General features: G+C 39.8%; 1 long non-coding RNA gene and 1 other non-coding gene across 4 annotated transcripts in view; both read right to left on the bottom strand.

The window, feature by feature from the left end:
* Positions 1–23505, bottom strand: part of LOC138746195 (uncharacterized) — a 194234-nt gene that overhangs the window by 165023 nt on the left and 5706 nt on the right. The window lies entirely within an intron of this gene.
* trnad-guc (transfer RNA aspartic acid (anticodon GUC)) lies at positions 6997–7068 on the bottom strand. The gene has a single exon. It is a non-coding gene; the product is annotated as a tRNA-Asp (tRNA).

Here is a 23505-nt window from a genome sequence, read left to right as displayed (position 1 = left end):
GGCACAGTTCCAGATCTGGCAGATCACAGCAGAATCCACCTGGTACTATCACATGGTGAGTGCCCTGGACCAGGACACAGCAGGCTGGGAGGCCAACTTCATCCAGGAGCCCCCATTGGAAGGCACGTACACTGCCTTCAAGGACTTGCTGATCGAGACCTTCAGGCTCTCATGATGTGAGATGGGCTAGGTGACAGGCCCCGGTCAGCCCTTATGAATGAGATGCTGGCCCTTCTGGGTAAATACAAGCCTGCATCATGTTTGAGCAGGCATTCCTAGAGCAACTGCCCGAGGACATCCAACTGCTCCTGGCTGATGTGGATTTCTTCAACCCCCAGAAAGTCGCAGCATGAGCGGTTGTTCTGTGGAAACAGAGAGAGTGCTCAGCGTCTGTGGGGCTCATCATTAAACTTTGTAGCCAGACCTGTGCAGAGCTGCCGAGAGAACAGCAGCACCCCAGAGGAGGTGATCCAGATGACCAGTGGTGTTTCTACCACTAGAGATGGGGCGCTATGCACGTTTTAGGGAAACGCCGAGGCCACCAAGACAGCCTACTGTACATTTGGGACTGCCAGTCTGGATGATGCTTCCTCGTGGGCACAGGAGCAGAGGTCAGCATCCTGCCCCCATTGGGACAGGACACCAGGAACAGGCTGTCGGGCCCCACTCTGAGGGCTGCCAACAACAGCACAATTCAGACCTATAGAACCTGCAAGTTTCACTGCAGTTGGGAAGCTGCTTCTTCTCGTAGGTGTTCATGCTAGCCGCAGTGGAACAGCCGCTCCTCAGAGCAGACTTCCTGCATGCCCACAGCATGCTAGTGGACCTCAAGGGAAGGAGATTGGTCCATGCCAAGACTTTTCAAATCTTCCTCCTCAAAGACACCATGCTCCCAGTACTCTACCTGGACTGGACTCTGTAAAAAGATTGGACAACGAATACGTCAGGGTCCTGGGCGAGTTTCCTGCAGTGCTCACCCCCCATTTCACTACAGTGATGCCCTGACGTGGAGTACTGCATCACATCCAGACGTAGGGCATGCCACTTCACACTAGGGCAAGATGCCTTCCTCCGGAGAAGCTCCAGCTGGCGAAGGAGAAATTCAGGAAGCTGGAGGAGGTTGGCATTATATGATGGTCAGACAGCACATGGGCTTCTCCCCTGTACATGGTACCCAAATCAATTGTGGGCTGGAGACTACTACCACCTCAACGAGGCCACAACACCGATCGGTTCCCTGTGCTGCACATCCAGGACTTCAAGGCTTATCTGCATGGGGCAATGATCTTCTCCAAGGTGGACCTCGTTCAGGGGATATGATCAGATCCTGGTACACCCTGATGATACCCCCAAGACCACCATCATCGCCCCGTTCAGCCTCTTCAAATTCCTCTGAATGCCATTCGGGCTAAAGAATGCCGCACAGACCTTCCAGCAACTCATGGATGCAGTGAGCCGAGACCTGGACAGTACCTGGATGAGATCCTGGTGACGAACAGGAATCAACAGCAGCATATGGTGCAACAGAGAGAGTTTGGCCTGATGATCAACCTAGTCAAATGCCAGTTTGGATTGGAGGCCATCAGACTTCCTGGGCCACAGGATAACCAGGGAAGTAGCCACTCTGCTACCCAGTAAAATGGAAGCTTTTTGGAAGTTCCCCAGACCCAACACAACCAAGGAACAACAGGGGTTTGTGGGGATGATCAATTTCTATCACAGCTTCATCCCCTCAGCTGCCCAGCTCATGCAGTCCTTGTTCACCTGGATGGCAGGCAAGGCAAAGGATATCACCTGCGACAAGGAGTCAGCAGAAACCTTCGTGAAGGCCAAGGAAACCCTGGTGGACGTCGCTCTCCTGGCACATCCCAGGTCAGATGCCCCAAAGGCCTGATGGTGATCAGCAGAGATCTGGAGCAGCTGATTGAAGGGAAGTTGGGGGTTGCTGGCTTTCTTCAGCAAACATCTGCAGCCTCCAGAGCTGAAGTACAGTGCTTTTGACAGAGAGCAACTGGTGCTGTATTTAGCCATCCGCCACTTCAGCCGCTTCCTAGAGGGCAGGTCCTTCACAACTTTCACAGATCACAAGCCCCCGACTTTAGCTTTGGCTAGGATCTCAGACCCTTGGTCAGCACACCAGCAATGACACCTGGAGTACACCACAGATGTAAGGCACATCTCTGGCAAGGACAACATGGTGGCCAATGCACTGTACAGGCAAAGTATCCATATGCTATCGAGGGGAGTGGACTTTTTGGCACTGGTGGAGGCACAGCAGAAAGATGAGGAGATCCCTCAATACAGGACTGCCATATCGGGACTGCAGCTACAGGACATTCCAGTTGGCACAGGTAACACCACCCTCCTGTGCGATGTGACCATGGGTCAGGTCAGACCCATTGACCTGGCAGCTTGGAGATGACAGATTTTTGACTCCATCCACAGACTGGCTCACCTATCCATTAGGACCACAGTCCAGCTGGTGGCCAGAAAATATGTGTGACATGAATAACGTAGACAGGTCAGCGGATGGGTAAAGGCATGCACCTAGTGCCAAACAACCAAGCTACAGCATCACACCAAGACCCCACCTCACCACTTTGAACCCGCATAACGAAGGTTCGGCCACATCCACATAGATATAGTAGGACCATTCCCAGGGTTTCCGCTATCTGGTCACAATAGTTGACCTGCTTCACCAGGTGGCCAGAAGCAGTCCTGCTGGCAGACACGACCTCAACGTTGTGTGCCAAAGCCTGCATCTCGTCCTGGGTGGCACGGGTCAGGTTACTGTCCCACATCACATCTGACAGAGGGGCCCAGTTCACCTCCAGACTGTGGTCCGACCTCACCTGTCTGTGGGGTGCCGAGCTGCATCACACAACAGCTTACTACCCTGTGGAGCGCTTCCACAGACTCCAAGGACCCAACTGGGTAGATGAGCTACCATGGGCATTGCTGCATATCTGCACGGTACCCAAGGAGGACCTCAACACTTCTTTGGCCAAACTCATCTATGGAGCTCACTGGCGGTTCCAGGAGAAATTGTACCATCCCCAAGCAGACAGCAGGACGACTCTGCAGTGTTCCTCAGCAGGCTAAGGGAAAGAGTCTGCAACCTGGTCCCAATTCCACCTTCCATGAACGGACACGCGAGGACCAACATACTCAAAGGCCTGTAGGACTAAGTATGTTTTCATTCGCAGGGGTTCACATCATCCACCTCTTCAGAGGCCATACAAGGGTCCATTTGGGTCATCTGCAACAATGGGGCCACATTCAAGCTGGAGGTCAGAGGCAAGATGGAGGTCTTCACCATAAACAGGCCAAAGCGCGCCCAGTCAAGACAACAGCACCATGCCTAAGAGGCAGGCCACCAAAGGCTGTGGAGACTTTCCTTCGTTCAATATCCAATTAAACTTTTATTGACAATGATTTGATCTTGGTGAGGACTTTTTTAAAACCCAAACTGTACTTAATTATAGGTGACAGTCAAAGCCTATGGCAATTTAAACATACTTGAAAGAAATAGGTTCACAATCACAACAAATTATTGTCACTACTATCTTAAAGGGTTTAAAGTGAGAGTAGATTATATCTGTTACAATTAAAACTAATGTGCCTAGACAGGCAATAGCCAATTCCAAGTAAGCACTCATGGAAGAGATATGGTCCACAATTCACAGTAAATTATGAAAGGAAAGCATTACAAATTACAAAAATCTCATTGTATGATTAATTGCTCCAGAATTTTTTAAAAACTCAGCAAAGTTTTCATTATTTAAGCAAGAACTGTAATGAAGAATGCCTAACAAGATAATGAAGTTTATTTGGTATTTTAAGGTATTATTACAAATGGTTGGACACATCTGTTGCCTGGATGCTTTGGATTTTAAAAAATTTTAACTTAACACTTGTATCAGTATCAAACAATTATTAAATTATATATAGACAATACAATATTATTCAATACAAAATGATACAAAATAGAAATACCTAGACTATATATCAATCATATTCTTTTGATATTATTATATCTCCTTTTTATTAATTGAGAGGAGTGGGTGATGTGGATGGGTTTTTATTAACAAATTCCATATAGGGTTCCCAAATCTTATAAAAATTCCCCATCTGATTCCTTAAACTATAAATATTTTTTTCTAATGGTATACAATTTTGTATTTCATTGTTCCATCTGTCCATCATAAAATGTTCTGTTTTCCACGTCACCGCTACACATTTTCTTTGCTACCACTAGTGCTTTATTAAGAAATTTTTCTTGATATTTATCCAACTTCAATTTCACATCTTCTTCGTATATAAGTAAAAATATTCTCGGATCCTTTTGTATTTTTATCATCATAATTTGTCCTAATAATATACTCAAATCTTTCCAATTTGAGTGGACAAAGGTCCTTAATTCCTTATAACATCTCATCCATTTATCAGAATAATTTGAGTTTAATCCTTTTAATATATTTGGAGTGTAATACAATTTATGTAAAAAATTATACTGTACCATTTGATATCTAACATTAATTGTATTTGTTACATTCTCTTGGCACAATCTTGACCAGACTTCTTGAATTTGTATATTTAGATATTTTTCCCATCTTTGTTTTGATTTATTTAGGCAAATCGAGATCATCTAGGCAAGGATGCCCATTATCACCATTTTTATTTGCTTTGGCCATAGAACCTTTGGTAGAAAATAATTAGAAAAGAATGAGATTAAAGGTTTCAAGATAGACAAAAAAGAGCATAAAATTAGTTTATTTGCAGATGATGTTATAGTCTATTTAACCAAACCAGAAATATCATTGTGCAAATTAAATGTAAGATCAGTAGAACATGGTTTAGTGTCAGGTTAGAAAGTAAATTTTGATAAGAGTGAAGTGATGCCTATGGTTGATATGGATTATACACAAGGTAAAAAAATTACCAAATTTAAATGGCAAAAAGAGCAATTAAATATTTAGGAACAAAAAAAAAGAGATTTAAATCATTTATTTAAAAAACTGAGGAAGATTTTTTAAAAAAGGAAAGATTTGTCAATAACTTTAATAGGATGGGTAAATTGTGTCAAGATGAACATTTTTCCAAGAATATAGTATTTATTTAAATCATTACCCATCCCTTGTCATAATAAAATAGGAGAAATCAATCCAGAGTATTTTTTTGTATAAATGGAATAATGAGTTATTGAAAAAGGAAACAGAAGTACCAATATTGAAACATTTGTTTAAGGTTTGGAATGACATTCATATGGAAAGAGGAATTAAAAATGATCAAATAGCAAAGATGTTAAAACAAAATTAGTTTGTTCCTTTTACTTTGAATAATCCTTTTTTAAATATTTGGTTCAGTAAATGTAGACAGAAAATGAAAGATTGTTTATGACTTTTGAACAAATGAAAGAGAAATATGAAATACCAAATCATACATTTTTTTCATACTATCAACTTAAAATATATTTAAAAGGGAAATTAGGTGTGAGTTTAAGACGGCTGGAACTGTCAATTTAAATATTTAATTAGATTCATTTATTGAGAAATGTGTTAACATATGTATATAAAATTACAAGATACTATGGGGGGGGGGGGAAAGAACTATATAAACTCTTTGATTATTATTAACCTCTTTGACCTAAAGCTATGGGTGCAGAGATCAATGCTAGGAAATGTTAATGGCTGAATGACACACCAGATGCACTGGAGCAAATTTAATGGTTCCTGCAATTCATCTGAGATGTCTATGCAGTTATATTATTGTAGAATGTGGAAAGGTGGTGAGGGATGGAATTTCCCCACAATTGACACAACCTACAGAGATGGTGGAATTTTAAGCACGTGTAGCTTTCAATGCAATTCGAGTCTCCGTAATTCTGTGTATTCGTCTTTCTAAGACATTGGCGTGTGGATCAAATGGGTTCCTCTAGCGTTGTTAATTTTTTTGGGACCGATTTTGCAGCCTCACTATTTTTATAGTTGTAACCTGAATTATTCTAAATGTCAGTTCGTGGTGATATACCCTTTATTTTTGCAGAGGATTGGGTTAGCTATGTTCCCTTCTGTCAATTTTGAATATTGGCAGAAGAGAAATGATCTTGGTTAATTATGGCAAGTTGCTCTTGATGACTTAACATTGGCCTATTCTTTCAAGCTACTGAGAGCTTCAATGCTGCCTCCTACATTCGATGAATTAAACATGAAAGTCTATAGACGCTCTGATTGTAGTAAAAACAGCAATGCTGGAGGAGCTCAACCAGTCTCGCAGCGTCCATAGGAGGAAAAGATTTATGAGCGAAGTTTCGAGCCGATTTGTACAACAAAATGAATCATACTCCGTTGCCGAACAGGAGGTTACTGAGCCCGACAAGTCAAACTTTTAGGTCATGTCTCTTCAAGAGGTTTTCTAGTTATATTTTACAGAGTTTAGAGGTTGATCTGTCAGTTCCTGATGTATCAATGTAGATGGCCTTTTGCTTCTTCACCTCACCCATCACCCTGAACCCGCACGTAATCCTACTAACGCATGCTCCACGTTCCCTCCCCAGCTACTCTCCTCTCTGCCAAGGACGGATATCCGTCTGGATTCGTTGTAAATTTGATTGAACTCAATTCAGTCCCGCCGCCCGCCCGCCCGCCCTCGCCGTCTCCTTTGTTCTCCAGAAAACAAGTTTGCTAATCTCTTCCGAACTACCAGCTCTGAATGTTACCTATTTGCAAAATAAAAGAAGTGCAGAGACGCACGGCTTGTGGGTAGCAAGTTTGGGATCACTTTCATTTGAACCTTTAAAGTAGGAGTCCAGGAAGGCGTGACATTTTCCGCGATCGCGTCTGCCCATATTTCCAGTTTGAGGTTCATGAAATGCAGCTTCTAGCGATCGGCTGTAAAATTAACTTCAAAGGGGGTTCTTTCAAAGTATGTTGGAAAAGTTCAAGACATTTGGGTGACGTGTTCTAACAAGACCAAATCGAACTGTGCCTTCAAAAACTCCCCGTCGGGGAATTGAACCCCGGTCTCCCGCGTGACAGGCGGGGATACTAACCACTATACTAACGAGGAAGTGACAACATGCCACGAACCAAATGCACTTGCAACTCAATAATAGAATCGGCAAGATCTCCTGGCGAGGCTTTTAAATACCATTTTTGATCGAATGTATTACTGATATTTTGCTGTCTTATAGCGAGCTGCGATAGGCTGAACGTTTGCTTTGGTTGAACCACGTTACGGCAGCAATGGGCTAATTAATGATCGGAATGGAGGTTAGTTCTAATTAGTAAACAAATCAGTTATTCATTAACATTGAATCTGAGCATCAATTCTTTCTGTGTACTCGCCTTTTCATCAAGTGGGGCATGGAAAATGCTTGTGGAATATTAGTGCTTATATTCTATTGCAGATTAAATCCTATATTCGTAATAAATTTAACTCATCCTCGCAAACTTTTCCCATACTTCTATTTATCTTTATGTTTAGATCCTTTCCCCACTTCTGCTTAGGTTTAGAGTTTATTTCATTTTCCTTCTCTTGCACCTTAATGTACATGTTGGTTATAAATCTTTTGATTATCGTTGTATCTGTAAACACATATTCAAAACTGCTTCCTTCAGGTAATCTCAGTCTGTTTCCCAATTTATCCCTTAAGTAGCCTTTCAGTTGATGATATGCAAACATTGTACCGGGAGTTATTCCCTTCTTGTACTTCAACTGTTCAAATGATAATAAATTATTTCCCCAAAAAAGTTTTCTACTCTTTTGATTCCTTTTCTCTCCCATTCTCTAAAGGAAAAGTTGTCTATTGTAAAAGGGATCAGCGGATTTTACATCAATAATAATATTGATATTTGATGATTTATTTTTTTCCTAAGTGAATCTTCTTCCATGTATTGAGTAAATGATGCAGTACTGGTGAGTTTTTATATTGCACCAGCTTTTCATCCCACACATAAAGTATATATTCCAGTACCTTTCCCCCTATTTTTTATAGTTCTATCTTAGTCCATTCTGGTTTTTCTCTTGTCTGGTAAAAATCTGATTAATATCTTAATTGAGCAGCTCTATAATAATTTCTAAAATTTAGTAACTGTAAACCACCTTGATTATACCTCTGTTAATTTTTCTAATGCTACCCTGGGATTCCTCCCTTTCCACAAGAATTTCCTTATTATTCTCTTTAGTTCCTTAAAGAATTTTTCTGTTAAGGGAATTGGTAATGTTTGAAATAAGTATTGTATCCTTGGGAACACGTTCATTTTAATGCAGTTTACCCTCCCTATCAACGTTCGTGATAATTCTTTCCATTGTTCTACGTCTTCCTGCAATTTCTTTATTAGTGGCTGATAATTTAGTTTGTACAAGTGGCTTAAGTTATTATCTAACCTGATCCCTAGGTATCAGGCAAGCATTTATCTTCGATGTTCAAATATTCCCTTTAAATTTGGCAGGAGCTCACCATACCCAAATCCTCTTAATATGGATTTGGGAGGGGGGGGGGGGGGGAAAACAAAAAGTTTGTGATATTAAACAAGGCAGACAGCAACTTGAAGAAGCAGAATTACATTTCAGGTAGATGACCTTCATTTGAAGTGGAAAAGTGAGAAAACTATCAAGGGTGAAGGAAAAATACGGGAATATATCTGAGGGAATGACCTATGACGGGGATATTACCAATTATTTTATTGCACAATTTACAAAAGGTGAGGATACCCAGAGCTCTATGGGAGCAATTCAGAGACCAAAGTCTGTGACAGTTGTTGTTGTTTGGCTTGGCTTCGCGGACGAAGATTTATGCAGGGGTAATGTCCACATCAGCTGCAGGCTCGTTTGTGGCTGACAAGTCCGATGTGGGAGAAGCAGACATGGTTGCAGCAGTTGCAAGGGAAAATTGGTGGGTTGGGGTTGGGTGTTGGGTTTTTCCTCCTTTGTCTTTTGACAGTGAGGTGGGCTCTGTGGTCTTCTTCAAAGGAGGATGCTGCCCGCCGAACTGTGAGGCGCCAAGATGCATTGTTTGAGGCGATATCAGCCCACTGGCGATGGTCAATGTGGCAGGCACCAAGATAATTTTGGTGCACCTCTGTCTCGGTGGCCAGTGGAGAGCTCGCCATATAACACGATCTTGGGAAGGCGATGGTCCTCCATTCTGGAGACGTGACCTACCCAGCGCAATTTTATCTTCAGCAGCGTGGATTCGATGCTGTCGGCCTCTGCCATCTCGAGTACTTCGATGTTAGGGATGAAGTCGCTCCAATGAATGTTGAGGATGGAGCGGAGACAACGCTGGTAGAAGCGTTCTAGGAGCCGTAAGTGATGCCGGTAAAGGACCATGATTCGGAGCCGAACAGGAGTGTGGGTATGACAACGGCTAATCTTTGTGAGGTTTTTCAGTTGGTTGTTTTTCCAGACTCTTTTGTGTAGTCTTCCAAAGGTGTTATTTGCCTTGGCGAGTCTGTTGTCTATCTCGTTGTCGATCCTTGCATCCGATGAAATGGTGCAGCCGAGATAGGTAAACTGGTTGACCGTTTTGAGTTTTGTATGCCCGATGGAGATGTGGGGGTGCTGGTAGTCATGGTGGGGAGCTGGCTGATGGAGGACCTCAGTTTTCTTCAGGCTGACTTCCAGGCCAAACATTTTGGCAGTTTCTGCAAAACAGGACGTCAAGCGCTGAAGAGCTGGCTCTGAATGGGCAACTAAAGCAGCATCGTCTGCAAAGAGTAGTTCACGGACAAGTTGCTCTTGTGTCTTGGTGTGAGCTTGCAGGCGCCTCAGATCGAAGAGACTGCCATCCGTGCGGTACCGGATGTAAACAGCGTCTTCATTGTTGAGGTCTTTCATGGCTTGTTTCAGCATCATGCTGAAGAAGATTGAAAAGAGGGTTGGTGCGAGAACGCAGCCTTGCTTCACGCCATTGTTAATGGAGAAGGGTTCAGAGAGCTCATTGCTGTATCTGACCTAACCTTGTTGGTTTTCGTGCAGTTGGATAACCATGTTGAGAAACTTTGGGGGGCATTTGAGGCGCTCTAGTATTGGCCAAAGCCCTTTCCTACTCACGGTGTCGAAGGCTTTGGTGAGGTCAACAAAGATGATGTAGAGTCCTTTGTTTTGTTCTCTGCACTTTTCTTGGAGCTGAGGGCAAAGACCATGTCAGTAGTTCCTCTGTTTGCGTGAAAGCCGCACTGTGATTTTGGGAGAACATTTTCGGCAACACTAGGTATTATTCTATTTAGGAGAATCCTAGCGAAGATTTTGCTTGCAATGGAGAGCAGCGTGATTCCCCTGTAGTTTGAGCAGTCTGATTTCTCGCCTTTGTTTTTGTACAGGGTGATGATGATGGCATCACGAAGGTCCTGAGGCAGCTTTCCTTGGTCCCAGCAGAGCTTGAAGAACTCATGCAGTTTAGCATGCAGAGTTTTGCCGCCAGCCTTCCAGACCTCTGGGGGGGATTCCATCCATACCTGCTGCTTTGCCACTTTTCAGTTGTTCAATGTCTTCCTGGGTGAGGACCTCATCCAGCTCTAGCCTTAAGGGCTGTTGAGGGAGCTGGAGCAGGGCGAATTCTTGGACTGAGCGGTTGGCACTGAAAAGAGATTGGAAGTGTTCTGACCATCGGTTGAGGATGGAGATCTTGTCGCTGAGGAGGACTTTGCCGTCTGAGCTGCGCAGCGGGCTTTGGACTTGGGGTGAGGGGCCGTACACAGCCTTTAGAGCCTCGTAAAAACCCCTGAAGTCGCCAATGTCCGCGTTGAGCTGGGTTCATTTGGCGAAGCTAGTCCACCACTCATTTTGGATCTCCCGGAGTTTGTGCTGAAGATGGCTGCATGCGCGACGGAAGGCTCATTTCTTCTCTGGCCAGGACGGCTCTGCAAGGTGAGCTTGGTGGGCAGCTTGCTTCTTTGCCAGCAGCTCCTGGATTTCCTGGTTGTTTTTGTTGAACCAGTCCTTGTTTTTCCTGGATGTAACACGTGCTGCTCAAATATATTTTAGAGGTGGCCAGGAGTACATTCATCAAACAAAATTATGTATTCCTTGTAAAGGAATGATGCTGGAGTAACTCAGTAGGTCAAACAGAAAAGATAGATTCATAACCAACGTTTCGGGCTTCAGCCCTTCACAAACATATGATATATTCCTATATATTTTCATGTACTTTTAAACATCAACAAATATGATGTAATAGAATCCCTCATTAAGAAGTATGCAGCAGTTCAATTGGAAATGAGTGTCCTAAATTTAAATATATGAAGCTATTAAGCTATGAGGAGAGACCTGATATGAGGGTCTGTGGGGTTTTACGAAAAGTCATGAAGATGGATGGGTAATGGCTAACATTCGAGAAGCGAATACAAGAATGGATTTACAGTTATGCATTGCTGCTTGTCATAAAATACTAAAAGGAAAAGTATCTGAATCATGGCTCATAAAGAAATGTTAAAGGTATTAAATTTAAATGTTAAAATGAAAGGAATATCTGTTGAATTATCACAAGCATTTTCTGTTTTTCCCTTAAGGCCAAATGAAAGCCCCCTACAGTCAAAAACAGGAAAACATGAGGAGCAATGTAGCAAATGCTTTGGTTCTGAGTTCACAAGGGAGCACTCAGGAATCAATAGGATTAGATTAACTCAACATGATTCGTAGAATGGATATAGTTTGTGAATGAGAATCAAATGTAATGAACATGTCATGAAATGCACTGTTTTGCGGCAACATTCTAGTAGATATTGTTGTAAAATTACATTTTAAAATAAATAAAATTTGTGCAAAAATATAAGTCAAGGTACTATCTGTAGTTCATTGTCCATTCAGAAATCTGATGGCAGAGAGGAAGAAGCTGTATTTGAGCCAGTGGGTTTTCATCTTCAGGCTCCTATACCTCCTTCCTAATAGTAACAGCATGAAGAGGGATTGATCTGGGTTGTGGCTTTCTTAAGACACAGGCTCGTGTAGATCACCTCAATGGAGTGGAGACTGATGCCAGTGATGGCACTGTCCAAGTTCATAACTCTGTAGTTTTTTTTCTTGTCCTGTGCATTGGCACCTCCATACCAAAGTGATACAACCAGTTAGGATGCTCTCAACAGTACCTCTGTAGAAATGTGCAAAACTACTGAATTGAGTACAAACCTACTGAAGATTTTTTTTGAGGATGCAACTGGTAGGATAAAGAAAAACCATTGTGTGATATAATTGGATTTTCAGAAAGCCTTGGTAAACTCGGCCCCATATAAAACATTAGCTTGTAAAATTAAAATTCAAAGATTGAAAATTGGTTATTTGACAGGAACTAGAGAGTAGAAATTAATGGGACTGTGTCAAGATAGCAGATGATAATTAGTAAGGTACTTCAGTGCCTGGGCCACAGCAATACATTATATATCAAATATTTGGATGAGGGAACATAATTTCAAAGTACCTGTAGTTAAAAGTTTGATGATGACACTAAACTTGATGGATTTAGGAAGAAGCTGCAAGCCGCTTCAAACAGAGATTGAACGGTTCCCAAATTTGTTCGAATACTGTGATGTTATTTTTTCCAATGGAATACATTGATTCATTCCTATGTACCATTGCTGTATTCTCAGGCTCTCTTCTGATTTCCAGGTTGACATTATACATTTTTTTGCTACAGCTAAGGCTATCCTAATAAATCTTTTTTGTGCTCCATCCAAATCGAGGCCAAGTTCTTTACTTCTTATATTACTTAGAAAGAAAGATCTCTGGATTTTTTGGTATGTTATTTTTTTGTGATTTTATTTAATACCTGATTTAGATCTTCCCAAAACTTTTCCACTTTCTCACATGCCCAAATTGCATGTACTGTTGTTCCTGTTTCCTTCTTACAGCAAAAACATCTGATACTGTTGGGTCCCATTTATTTAACTTTTGGGGCGTCGTGTATAGCCTGTGTAACCAATTATATTGTATCAGGTGTAACCTCTTGTTTATTGTACTTCTCATAGTTCCGGAGCATAGCTTTTCTCATGTTTCATTCTTTATCTTTATGTTTAGATCTTGTTCCCACTTTTGTTTGGGTTTACAGCTTATTTCATCATTCTCTTTCTCTTGCAGTTTGATGTGCATGTTTGTGGAACACAACAGAGAAGTCCGACCGCGGAACCCCACCACCTAAAATGACAGAATGAGAAGACGAAATGAACTGACCCAGTGTGTAAAAGTAGATGAATTGCACAATTTTCTTGTTTATTTTCATTGTGTGATGACATTAATGGGTATATGTTGAACGTTTAGACAGATTAGGATAATGGGCAAAGAAGTGGCAAATTTAATACAACGTTAGAAAGTGTACGTACATTTTGGTAGAAAAAAATAAATAGGCAGACTACTTTCTAATGCGGAGAAAATTGAAAATACCCAGATACAAAGGGATCTGGGAGTCAGTCCTTGTGCAAGATAGTCTGAAGGTAAACTTGGAGGTTGAGCCAGAGATGAAGAAGGCAAGCTGGCATTAATTTAAACAGGAATAGAATACAAGAGCAGGGATGTGATATAGAGGCTTTATAAGGCACTGATGAGAGCTCACTTGGAGTACCGTGAGCAGTTTTGGGCTCCTCATTTGAAAAAGAATGTGCTGATGTCAGAGAGTTCAGAGTAAGTTCGCTAGAATGATTCCAGAAATAAAATGGGTATCATATGAGGAGCATTTGACAGCTATTGGCCTGTACTCATTGGGATTTAGGAGAAAGTAAGGGATGGGGAAAATCTAATTGAAACATTTCAAATGTTGAAAGGGAATGACAGAGTAGATGTAGAAAGGTTGTCTGGGACAAGAGGGCACAATTTCAAAATTGAAGGGTGTCTGCTTAGAACAGATGTGGAGGAATCTATTTAGCCAGAGGGAGATAAATCTGCATAATTTATTGTCACAGGCAGTTGTGGAGGCCAAGTCATTGGGTGCATTTAAAGGAGAGATTGATGGGTTCCTGATTAACCAGGCATCAAAGGTTATGGAGAGAAGGCCAGGCAGTGAGGCTGTGGTAAAATAGAATGGCAGTGCAACTTGATGGTTTGAATTGCCTATTTCTGCTCCTTTATCTTATGGCCGCTGATAATGTCTTGAAATTCCAGGCATATCTGATGAATTAAAAATTATAATAAAGCAAGAATACTTTGGGTTTACCTCCTTATATTTCCACACCAATCTCATGGTCTGGATTAACTAGCAGAATTTAAAATCATAGACCATAGTAACAGATGCTTTGACCTGACTCATTCATGAGGCACAAAGTGCTTTTCTGTGCTAGTCCCATTTGTCTGTGTTTGGAATGTATCACTATTTCCTATATATGACCTATCTAAATCTTTTTTAAAACATGGTAATTGTTCTTGCCTCCAACACTTCTGGCATCTTCTGATCACTTTACCGAGCACCTTTGCTCTGTCCACATCAATGACAGGGATTTCCCAGTGGCCAACCATTTCAATTCTGTGCCCCACTCCCATATTGTTATGTCTATCCACGGGCTCATGTACTGTCAAATTGGAGGAGCAACACTTAATTTTCTGTCTGGCACTCTCCAACTGGATGGCATCAACATAGTTCAAAATGTACCGGGGGTAAATTGGGCAGCACAGACACGTGGGCCGAAATAGCCAGTTACCATGGTGTATGTCTAAATTTAAAATAACTTCTCATTTCTGCTAGCCTACTCTTCATTCTCTCTCTCCCCCCTCTCATTCTGTCTTCTTTCCTCCAGTTCTCCACCCCCTTCCCTCTCCATTCACAGAGCCATACTCCTTGCTTGTTGGTGTGCCCTCTCTTATCCACCTATTATCTCCTGCCTGTGGGCCTGTGCTCCTCCCCCTACCCCACTCCCACACCAAACCATTCTGTTTTGGCACCTGCTGACATTTTGTCATACCTCAAACCTGAAACGTTGGTTGTCTTTATCTTTGCTACATAAAGTACACTATTTGACTTGTTGAATTTCTCCAGCATTGTATTTTTACTTCTGGCATCTTGTCCCACACACCCACCACACTCCATGTGGAATAAACGTACCTTCTAAATTATAAATAAAATCTACTTGTTTATGAAATGGAATACTATTTTAGGAAATCCCATTTGATAAATTAAACCCCATATTTTATGAGATGCTTGAATATTAAAATTGTTTTTCAGTGTGCTGTTTTTCACCTTCACAATGAAACCAAGATGTACAATCAAATTGTTTGCCAATAGATCTATCTCAAGAACCTGATCATCTACATCTAGAGTTTAGGTAGAAACAGATTTCCAAAATACTGTCAATTCTGGAACTGTTCCTTCAAAATGGAGGATAGCAAATGTCATCTCATTATTTACAAAAGGATGGTGAGAGAAAGCAAGTAAATACTGACCTATAACTTATCAGTTGGAGAAAAGTTATATGATTGGGTAGAATCAAAATGGGTTTATGAAAAAACAATAAAACATTTAACTAATTTATTGGAGTTATTTGATTAGTAAATTAGTTCAAGTGGAACTAATCTACAAGGTAAAATTGTGTATTTAAGGGGACTTGAGAAGACTTTTGATAAAGTCACAGTAAAGTTGGTGAACAAGGTTATGGCATGGATTGAGAATTGGTTCAGACAGAAAGCAAAGGATGCGAGTAATTGAGTTTCTCAGCAAGGCTGGCTTGACTGGGGGAACTTGAGGGATTGATGTTTGGGCCTCAGTTATTCATAGGTTCCTTTTATTGTCAAGTAATGATACATTAAACATGTAATGTACATGATATACTTCAACTTTTATCTGGTGCAAGGCAACAAGAATCATCATGATTGAGAGGGTCAAATGTTTTAAAGTGACACAGACCCAGATGGAATCCTGAGTACGAGTAATGAAAGTTTATTGACGTTTCACACAGGTACACAAACCACAATAGTATACATTGAATGACCACAATATAGCAAGACAGGAAAAAAGGATTATATAAACATTCATGGTTGCAGTTCGAGTAAGAAAAAAGTGATGCTTCATTTGTGCAAGCAAACATTTTGGTGGTCACAGACTAGTTTATGATTAGGGTTAGGGTAGTACTTTGGATGTTCAAGCATCTGATAGCTGTTGAATAAAAACTGTTCTTGAATTCTGGCTTCTGTATCTTCTATCTGGAGGTAGCAATGATGATGTTGTAACTGGGGTGATGTGTTTTTTTGAGGATGTTCAAGAAGTCTTAGTATACAAGCCACTGAAAAGCTTGTATAAAGCTGAAGAAAGTAATCATACTTTGATAAATTGGTTATGTATCTTTATCTTTGAATAGGATGAGTTTCTCCAACATTTGCATTTTAATCAGAAAGCCAGGTCCAAAGTTGGCCAAAATCAGAAGTTTTGAATAGAGGATTAAAGTGGTCTTATTGCAATTATATAGACATAGTGAGACGAGGTCTGGAGTACCATATGCAGTTTGGACTTGGCCTAAAATAAATGACATATGCGATGGAAGAAGAGAAGCAATAGTTAACTAGACTGGTTACTGGGGATTTCAGTTTGCCATGTTGGTAATGAATAAATGGACCAGGCCTGTATTCTCAGGAGCTTGGAAGAATGAGTCATAATCTCTTTGAAATCGACACAATTCTTAAAATGACAGATTTCAGCAGTATGCTTCCCCAATTAATAAGTCTAAAACCAGGTGCCACTATCTTGGAACAGAGAATGAACTTGTTAGGAGTGAAATAAAGAGAAATATCTTCACTCAAAGGGTGATCATATCTTTGGAATTCTTTACAGAGAGGTATGGATGTTTAATTATTGAATTTATTCAAATTAGATTTCTGAATATTAAGATGATTAAACAATATGCACATATTTTAAGAAATGGCAGAGGTAGAATATCAACAATGGACATATATAATTGTAAATGTACATTTACACTTCAAAAATTATGCCAAGGTTATTATTAAAAAAATACCCACTTTCACACAACCACAAGATCTGATTAGAAGAGTTATCAATGATGGAATTTTGTCTAAATATGTAGGCACAATTGCTTTCAGCAATTATTGGTTAATGTAATCCAAATTCAAAATGTAATTTTTTTGAATAATTAGCTGCATTATTGATTGCAACATCTCCCTACCCTCCACCACTGCCTTCCCAACGTTCCTTTAAGTAATGATCGGTTTCCTTTTTTCATGCACTGTAGGTGAAAGGGAAAAATTAAAATGGCCCATCTGTCACTAACGCTAATTTTCATGGTCTGGCAGAGATCCAGGATAGCATAACCCCCCCCCCCCCCACCCCACCAGCAAAAGTAAAGGGATCTTCAATGTCAGGTGAATAAAAGCCCAGCTGCAAAATTAGTTCCCCATCCAAGCAATCACTGGGATACCCTCTCTCTGCATATACTCTCCCAGACCAGTGCAGATGGAGAAACTGCACCTGGGGACCAAAGCAATCAAGGCGGCAGAATTAAGCAGCTGTGTGCAATTTTGAGTGAGCAAGATGGTTTTTAAGCTTCAGTATGCTTTGTACATGATATAAAACAAGGTTGAATAAGATTTTTTTTAAACAATAATTTTTTTTGTCCCAATTAGCATTATTGTTTAAACTGAATTTTTATGTAGCTGTGATAATAGTTCACAGTGAATTTTCACAAGAAGCCATAAAAATACTGATATATTGCCATGGAATTAATAGCCTGGAACTGATTTAAAAAAAACCATAGTTGAGATACTGGTGCCATCTGAAGGGCAAGCAGTCTGGAAGACTCAGAAATAAGCATAATGTGTGGACAGTTACCTGATGACTTGTGTTTGATTTTTATTTATATTTGTGAAATTTTTTACGTTTATTTCTCCAGGATGGAAAAGCACAACTATAGTACACTGCGCTAAAACTACAGCATTTTAGAGTCAGTTATATTAATTTGCTAAATGTAAAATTTATATTTTTTTAGGTTAAAAAATTTACATTAAATATTAGACAATCAATAACTTAAAAAAAGCTGATTGTAAAACATTAATTTTTCCTTCAAGATGTGTAGTGTAACTATTCAAAAAGTTACCAAATCATTAAAATTTGCATTTTTCAAGTAACATGAAATCTTTTCAAACGGATAGTCTCAGTCTATTTTAGCTTTGCACTAACTAGACTAAAACAGCAAGTAAAGCCAACCTTCAAAATCTCCATTGTTTAGGCCATCTGGGAGATTTGAAACCTTTTAATTGTTAGGGAACAGTTGGCCATTGTCTCTCTTATTATAGAAGATAAATAAGCCTTTCAGATCCAAAGTGCAGAATTTACATCTGGCTGCTTGCAAATAGGTTTTCAAAGCTCTGCTTTTTCATTGAGGTACCAATATAAATTAATCCTGTTGCTTCTGCATCACACACTTACAAAGAAACCACAGTCAAATTCACATCTGAGTTTTAAAACATTGTTTTGAAAATAGTCAGTTTCCAAATATTGTTAACATTGAGTAGTGATTACTAAATAATTTAATGTAATTTACAAATTCGGGCATCTGCCTCATCCATTGTATATGAAACATTTCAAAATCCACTAGTCATTTTTTTTATTTGGTGGTGGCCCAGGATTTCCGGCATGGTTGTAATATGGCCCATCTCTTCAAGACAACAGCAGCTATTCTAAACTACCACGGTCAACTGAAGAAATTGGGACTGCTTGGCAATTTCAGATTGCTAGTCAATGACTGATTTAAAAAAAGTTTTTAAAGATTCACAAGTCTTAAAATAATATCTAGAACTTTGATGTCTGTTGTATGAGAAACAAAGTGGCATTAAAACTTAAAAATATGGATAACAAGTAAAAACTTACAAATTCAATCATTCATAATTTGGAATGGAATTTGTCAGTTGCTCTATCTGTTACCAAGAATCAATTTTTTCAAATTTACTGCGAATTAAATTAGATTAATTATATTTTGGTTCATCTAATATAGGCATAGAGGGGGAACTGATACACATTTTCTATTTATTTTAATGAAGAAACTGCAAAAAATGATGAGGTACTGAAGACCAGTTGCCTTTATCAAATTAAGGGTATTTTCTACCTAATTAAGTCATTTTTCCACAGTCTAACAATGCTCAGCAAAGTTTGAATTTTGCTCTACAATTCAAATGTGACAACATATGGTCCTTATAATGCGAAAACATCTAAATTTTGCTTCAGCATGCACATCCTATCATGTTTAAGATGGGTTTTTAACATTTCATAGATTAAGCAACAAGCTATATTTTCATTTTCCAGAAAAAACTCAGTAATACGGTGGTCATAGATGAATTCTACAACTGAAGCCCTTTCCACAGCCAACCCACTAAATAGACAAGTAAACAACCCTTGTTGCAGTACCGGGTGAGCCGTTCACACTGGACCATGAATCCCCTGGTTCATGTAGATATCATGGGTCTAAAGGTGGGGGTGGGGAGTCCAACCTCTAGTGGTGATGTCCCAAGTGACTTACTGCGTACTTGCAGGGCAGTAAAATTGTAGCAGAAATAATGCACACACACACACACACACACACACACACACACACACAATGTATAAAAGACAGTGGGAAAGAAACAAGCACAATTTAATAAGGGATACGTGCGCATGAATAAAAGACCATTGGAAAATCTACTGCATAGGCATCAGACTGTTCAAACTTGGGACAAATACACAGACCAACTTGTCATTATTCCCTAAGCAATAAAGTAGAACTATTTACATAGCACTTAAATTGTATTAGATATTATAAGTAATCTTGAGATGATTTAAAGCACAAGTATGTGCTGACAGCCCTGTGAAATATAACTGCACTGATAATAAAACTACCATACTGACACATGCAGGCACTAATGTCACCAGACTGAGTGGCCATTCATACTTCAGCCAAGTCAACTTGGCCAGGCTCTGATACAACCCCTTATCAAGTATCAGAGCCTGGTTGATTTTTACCTCCCCCCCCCCCCATCTGCTTGGGGGTGTTCACACTGGCAGGTGATCCGCTAAATACCCACTAAATTGCCCAGTTCAATCCACATCATTTGGCAGTGTGAAAGGGAAATTTCCTACAAAGCTGGGCACCCATCTCAATTACATCAACTTACCATTGTTTATAAATTGTATTCTCTAATTTTATTGGGATACACTATCCACATTTTTGCAACAGAACTTTACAAAAGATCAGCATGTTGGTTGAGATTTTCATCTCAAAATTGGAAGAAATTATTTTGAGATAAGATTAAAGTTGCCCTATTTATCACAAATTTCAGGCATGTGCAGTTGTGTGATTAAGCACAATTCTTGCAGGTCATATTCAACACTACTGCTTTTCAAAAATCATCTCACTGTATGAACCACATTTAAATACACAATATTATATTCCTTACAACCAATCTTTATCCTGAAGTTACAGATCCAACTTCCCTGGGCACAGCTTGGCGCAAGACTTGAACAGAAAGACGATCTTTTTTAAATATATTGGAAAGTGACTTTTTAGAGGGCTTTAAAATTATTCAACGATTAGTGAGGTGCCCAAAATTAAAGATCAAAATTTGAAATTTGAAGAGTACTTTTGATTTTAAAAATTCTTATTTTTAATAGTATGGTGTTGATGTAGAACCTTTAGGAACTATATACATTCAAAGAAAATTTTTTTTAAAAGGCTGATTATTTCACTCCAAAATCTTTTAACGTGTTGCAATTCTTGCAAAACAATTTCTCCAAAATGATAATTTTCATGAGTATGAAACCTTAACTGTCCATTTGTAATTCTTATTTTTTAAAATAACTAATACTTTTTAAGTACATTTTTTGCTTTGTGCCTAATTCACTTTTTTTTGCAGACTTTACATCGATTTCACTATTCTATTGCATACCTACACTGATCATTAATTCTTCCATCTTATTGGTTAAGATGTATCACAGCTTTAGGATTCATTTACAGTAGAGCTTAGCCTACTTCCATGCCTCATTCTCCAGAGAAAATAATTGTGAACCACATTTTTCAATCACTTCCATTATGTTGTCTGGGAGAAAGTACTAGGATTGACTATATATTTCAGTCACAATGATGTATGGAAGGGATCCTGCAGTTTGTGACATGTCTGTGTAATGTGGTAGCGGTGATTTCATATTTAGAAAATAGCCTCAAAGCCTTTTGTGGATGATGTACACATTAGGCATGGTTAGTTTATAGTCATAAGAGTGGGAATCAATCTACACAGAGAGCATCCTTCATCGAGGAAATTGCTAAACATTTCATTGCATTCTACGTATGAAGTCTGCCAGCATCAATAAAGACCTCGATCACTGCTAGCTGCCGTCAGAAATCAGATTCTTTAAACTCCCCTTAGTACCCCAACTATAAGCTTCCCTGGGACCACATAGTAACGAACAAAGAAAATGTGGTTAGTGAGTAAACTTAAAAGCACAAGACTGATGGCCCTGATGAGCTTAACAGGAACTCTGGGAAGAGTCCGAGTTTAAACATTCTTGAAATTTAAACAGAGCTCGGGAATTAAAGTAAATCCTTCAAATGAAAGTATTCTGTTAATTTAGTTCATCTAATAAAGCTGGGCACCTCAGCTCTGTAGTTCATTTTCTGTGCCATGGGAACTCTAGGGTACTTTCATGTCCTGGAAAAATGGGCTAAATCAACTGCAGCAGCTCAGGCTCCAGACTTTGGAGGATGATAACCAACCAACATTGTTGCAAGACTTTGTCATAGATATTGTATTTCACGAGAATGCAGGCTAGTAAGGAATGGGTAATTGCCATATTAAAACAGGCAGTTAGGTGGTTCAAGACTTCTGGTGACAGCTCACTAACAAGCATTCACTTCTCATTAGTCCCCTGGGAAGTACAGCCAGTGCTGAAATGGCATCTCGACAAGTGAATGAACTGAAGTGAGGAAGGAGTAAGCAATAGGTGCAGGGAAATTTGAAACTGCCAGTGGAGTAGACAGATTCTTCTATCATTGAAAACATGATTCTAGAATAACTATTCAAACACACACACTTTACATATGAAGTAGAATGCCAGTCTTTACATTCACTGTGTTCCCACATCAATGCAATGCAAATTAATCTTCTGATGAAGGTTTCACCTCCCCAACCCCTTCATTACAAATTAATTTTAATTAGAAAAAGCGGTTTTCTCTGTTCTGTTAATTTCTCTAAGTAGCAACTGTTTCCAGGTTAGCCTTTGATTCCCAAAGTTTGCAGTTTTAATGCCTTTATTTTTCTCATAAAGTGAATATCTTTGAGAATGTTGCTGCTACACTGGCACTATGGAAGATTATTTACAAGAGTGTACAGCATCTTCACATGGGAAATGGGCAAGATACAAGAATTCATGAAATGTTCTAGGATTCTCTGGCAAAATGCACCAACAAATGTCAAGGTGGAGAGAACTCCACTCATAGCAGAATACTGTCATTCCTCGACTTGATGAATTCCTGGGAATCAAGTGAAATTTTGTAAATGGGGAAAAAACTTACTGAAATGGATAATGCAAATTTGAAATCATGTGTGGCTATAGAATATGAAAATGGAGGGCAGGACCTTTGGCCTATGATTTTGTGCCTACCCAAAAAAGCCTAAACCCTCCTGACCTAACCCTCTTATTTTTCTTCCATGTGCCTGTCTCTAAAATGCCCCTGTTGTTTCAGCCTCCACCAATGCATTCCATGCACCTACAATTGTGTAAAAAACACCCCTGATGTCTCGCTTAAACTTTCCTCCCTTCACTTTACAAAGAAGTCCTCTGATGTTTTCTACTCCCACCCTGGGGAAAAAGCTGCTAGCTGTCTACCTTATCTCTGCCTCTTATAATCTTGTAGATTTCCATTGTCACCTTTCATCCTTCTTCGCTCCAGAGAAAAACCCAACTCTGCTAACCTTGTCTAATAACACATTTTCCAATCCAGGCAACATCCTGGAAAATCTCCTCTGCAATATCTCCATAGCTTCATCTTTCCTGTAATGAGGTGACCAGAACTGAGCACAATTCACTACTGTCAAAAAGGACAGTATAGCTTTAAATCCTAATATTGCAATTTTCTTATTCTAAATCCTTGAAAGTGAAACTGAAAAATCTGTTTAAAATTACAGATCAAAAGCAAGCAATTCTACTTAGTGAATATAAATGTATTTATGTATTGAATTACAATCACTGCAACTGGAAATTTTCTAGTTTAACAGCAATCCTACTTTAATAGTTTGTTGCTCATGTAATACTGTGCAAGAACATAGACTAGAGAACAGGCCCTTTGGCTTTTGATGTTATGCTCCTTTTAAAAAAAGGTACTAATCCCTTTATTTTCTTCCATCCACATCCCTTAGTCTCTTAAATGTCCCTAATGCTACAGCCTCCAGCACCATCCCGACCAAGGCAATCCAGGTACCCACAACTCTGCACAAAACTTACCCCTGATATTCTCTCCCCCCCCCCCCCCAAACCCTTTCACTTTGTACACATCCTCTGGTGTTTACTATTCCTGCCCTGGGAAACAAGGTACTGGTTGTCCACCCTATCAATGC

This window comes from Narcine bancroftii, chromosome 11, assembly GCF_036971445.1.
Source record: "Narcine bancroftii isolate sNarBan1 chromosome 11, sNarBan1.hap1, whole genome shotgun sequence".
In the NCBI taxonomy this organism is placed as follows: Eukaryota; Metazoa; Chordata; class Chondrichthyes; order Torpediniformes; family Narcinidae; genus Narcine; species Narcine bancroftii.
This window is presented reverse-complemented; position numbering and strand designations above follow the sequence as displayed.